The following is a 4423-nucleotide window of genomic DNA, read 5'->3' on the forward strand; positions in this document are numbered from 1 at the left end:
CTGGGAAAAAAAAAAAAAAAATCAATCATGATAAATGCTATCTGTTTTCTGCATAAACTCAGAGATAAAAGCAGTGTATCTGTCAAGTAATTGGGTGGGATGTAAGAAGAGTGAAACGTTTTGAAGAAGTATGAAGGTTCATGGGTAAGAATCTGAGGTGCATTGAATTCTTGCTTTGATGCTGTGTGCCATTTTTAAACATCATGACTTCTATTTTTTTTTAAGTCCGAGACTGAATTTTACTTATGATTTCCATCTTCATGTATGTATGATGTGCAAAAGATGATATATGAGGAGGTTTTTTTATGGGACATCTCAAGATTTATCTGTGATAAGGAGGACGGCTATTTTGATCATCTGGCTAAGTATCAGCATCCTGAAAACAAAGAATTTTTTAGTGATGTCCTAATGAACAACAATGACTTTGCCAAGTTGAGTGGTGTGAGCAATGAGAAAAAAATACATTGAACATGAACTTGCAGCGTGCACTTGCAGCCCACAATTCCAATCACATCCTGTGCTGTATCAAAAGAAGAGTGACTGGCAGATCAAGGGAGGTGATTCTTCTCTCTATTCCACTGTCATGAACTCCATTCAAAGTATTGCTTTCAACACTGGGACCCCAGCACAAGAAAGATGTGGAGGCTTTGGAGTGAGTCCAGAGGTGAGTAATGAGGATGCTCAGAGGTCTAGACCACCCTTCTTGTGAAGAAAGGCTGAACAAGTTGAGCTTGTTGAATCCGAGGAACACTTAAAGGGATTCTACAGAAAAGCTGGGGAGGAACTTTTTGTTGGGGAGTAATAGCTTTAAACTAAAAGATCAGGAACAAATTCTTTATACACATTCTGGCACAGCTGCCCAGCGAAACTGTGGGTGTCCCATCCCTGGAGGCACTCCAGGCCATGTTGGATGGGCCCTGGGCAGCCTGATGCTGGTAGCAACTTGCCCATGGCAGGGAGTCGGAACTGTGTGGGCTTTAAGGTCCCTTCCAACCCAAACCATTCTGTGACTGTAAGATTCTGTGAGAAAGTGCTCTGCATCTGAACAGATACAGGATAAACTATTCTGCAGCTTTTAAAAAAAAATGGTTTAACATCATTTTTAGAAGGGAGATTAAAAGCTTATGCACGCTAAAAGCACCATGAGGTAACTGTAGTTAATTGAAAACAGAGGTCAGGCATCACAGTGGTGTGGATTAATTTGCAGGCCTCTTTTCATTATTTTTGTAGGTATATGGAATGCGCACTCTGAGGACTTGGGGTGAAATACCTTTTTCACTGAAGCTAACAGGAATTCTGCCTCCCTCTACAGTGAGGTCGGTCACTTTGAAGGAAATCATCAGATCAGCAGTTTTGACCTGGCAGAGGAATATTAGACTGAGAGAACATAAATGAGAAAACAACTTTCAATTAACAAACATGAGTTGTTCAGCATTATGTGCTGACTGTGAGAGTTTTGTGGGTTTTTTTTTTCTCACTTTCTGGAATGGAGAAGTCAAACTGTAGTTGCCGTCATCACAACCTTACTGTGTGTCCACATTTTAACTGTGCTAAGTGCAAAGACAATGAGATGCTGTGAAACAGCAGTCTGAGCTTCCAGTTTTATTGCTCTTTACATAAGACTTGGTCTACATCTGGTCTACGTCTCAGCTTCTTATTTACTTTGTTGAGCATTTTGTTCTGTGGTTTAGACCACTTTTTCTTTCATGGTCAGCCTTTTAAAAAAATTCCTATTTTCCTGGTCATGCCCTAAAGCTAAGTAATAGTTCCAAAATCACCTCCTGCATTTTAGACTTAAAACTGAAAATCAGCTGGGAAATAACAAGATTTGATAAGGTCTATTAAAGTAAAACTGCTTGGGGCAGTAGGACAGGGAAAATAGTATTTAGACAACTAGAACAGAAATGAAGCATCAGACTTTTCCTAGAGAGAAAATAGGAAACATATAACTCAGCAGATAATTTGTGTAAGGAAGACATAAACATAAGTAAAAAAAAAAAGGAAACAACAACAACAAAACACAACTGCAGATGAACACAGTATTAATAGGAAAAATGCTGCTATATTGCTTCCAAATGTCAGCTACAGAAAGGAGCTGTGTCAGAGATGGATTTCTTTTCATTCTGGATTCCCCATAGAAGAGTAGGGTCTGCGAAGACATACAGACATGAAACCGTAGCATCTAGCAAACTGGAACTTACCCCACGTTGCTCAGAGTGACTTCTGCATCTGTTTGTGAGACTGCAGAGAACTGAGAGTTGTGAGACTGTACAGAGAGTATGTTGTCAGTACACATCCAAATTAAAGAAAATAATTTTCTGTTGTAAAATGATGTATGTTATACCACTGACAACCTGTATAAAAGGATTCTCTTGGCTACTTATGGTTTCACCTGTGAAAAATGCTTGGCAACCTTACAGAACTTAGTAAGACACTCTGTCCTTTTTTACTGTAAGAAAATTCCTATTTGGACAAAAAACTGATAGAGCAAAAAAGGAATATAATTGGCAGATAGTTGAATGTAAATTGTAAACAAATGATGTTTTTTATTTAGAAGAATACGGTGTATTGTCTATCAGGAAGGACATCTTTAACAGAAGGAATATCTTTTATTTACAGTATTCATACTATAAAAATAGATTAGTGGCTGTGCATTTGCTAATAAAAAAAAAAGTGTGACATCTTAACAAATACTGTAGATTAGACGCTGTCAATTGACAGCAGGTGACAGGCGTGAGATAGCATGAAAGCATTCTCTAAGTCACTGGAACTCTTGCAGTTTGTTCATGCAGAAGGCAATTACCTGAAAGAGAGCATTTAATTAGAAATCCTTTTGTTTTTAAATTTGGCTCTGTGTGTTTTTGATGTTACTACAATACAGTGGAAGTGAACTCTTGGTTCAGCTGAAATCATTTGTAAAACTCCCTCAGATTTTAATAGTGCCAAAATTTCAGCCAATATGGTTGAATTCCCATTAATTCCCCAGTGTTCATTTGTTAATTGATGGGTATCCTAATGGCATGTAAAGATTAAACAAAAATAGCTGGAAAGAAACAGTTATTGTAACAGTAAGTGGCTGAAAAGAATGGAGAAAGGAGAAAGAGGGTAAAGCAGTCTAGAAGGAAGCAAGAAAGAGAACTGATTGGTTAGAGGGTGGACACAAATAGTACAAGTGTGTAATGGATATTATTTAGGTAATTCTGAGGTGGCAGTTGATCTAAATAAATGTTATAGTTTGTGAAGCATTTGTAAAAATATTTTAAATAATTACATTCCCTAATACTGAAAATAACTGAAAGATTTAGTAATAGGAGGTCTAATAGAAAGAAGAATTTTTCCCCAAAATTTTTTCCATTCACCCTTCAAAATTCTGCTATGCTTCTGGTACCAAGATCCAGCACATAGAATCTTTATTTAAAACATAAATTCTGTAGGATATTTGAGTGATGGTCACACTCTTTCATTTTTATTCAAATGGTCTTTTAGATTTGTCAAGATTTTTGGACACTCCTCTTCCTACTCCTGCTTTCCCTTCTCCTCCTTTTCCCACCCCTCTCCTCTCCTCTCCTCTCCTCTCCTCTCCTCTCCTCTCCTCTCCTCTCCTCTCCTCTCCTCTCCTCTCCTCTCCTCTCCTCTCCTCTCCTCTCCTCTCCTCTCCTTCTTTCCTTACTATTTTATTTTATTTTATTTTATTTTATTTTATTTTATTTTTCCTTTTGCTCAGGGCTTATCAGAAAGTCCTGGACACTGTCAGATCCGTTTTGTACAAACCTGATTCATCAATTTTCTAAAGATTTCTCTTCTGAGAAATCTTGAAGACTCCAGTTGATAAGAAGTCTGGTTTCTTTGTCTCTGTTTTTAGATATAATATGATATTCATTGTCCTTTGCTGTTATTATAGCATCAATACTGGTCAAACCAGATTACAGATTACAGTTTTCTACAGAACAATTTCAGCTGTGAAATTTCCCCACTGAAGCTGGTGAAGTAACATTCAAAAAGGTTCAGCAAAGTCATAGAATGATTTGGCTTGGAAGGGATCTTAAAGACCATTTAATTTCAAAACTCTGTCATGAGCAGGTTGCCACCCATCAGATGAGGCTGCCCAGGGCCCAGTCCACCCTGGCCTTGAGTACCTCCAGGGACAGGCATTCACAGATTCTCTGGGCAGCTGTGCTAGGACCTCACCGCCCTCTTACTGAAGAATTTCTTCCTGATGTCTAATCTAAATCTCCCAACTTTTAGGTTGAAGCCACTAACCCTTGTCCTATCACTATAGTCCCTGATGAAGAATCCCTTTCCTGCTTTCCTGTAGGCTTCTGTAGGTACTGTAGGCCCCTTTAGGCTGCTCTGATGACTCCACAGCCTTCTCTTCTCCAAGCTGAACAAACTCACCTTTCTCAGCCTTTCTTCATATGCCTCA

Source organism: Meleagris gallopavo, chromosome Z (genome assembly GCF_000146605.3).
Source record: "Meleagris gallopavo isolate NT-WF06-2002-E0010 breed Aviagen turkey brand Nicholas breeding stock chromosome Z, Turkey_5.1, whole genome shotgun sequence".
Classification (NCBI taxonomy): Eukaryota; Metazoa; Chordata; class Aves; order Galliformes; family Phasianidae; genus Meleagris; species Meleagris gallopavo.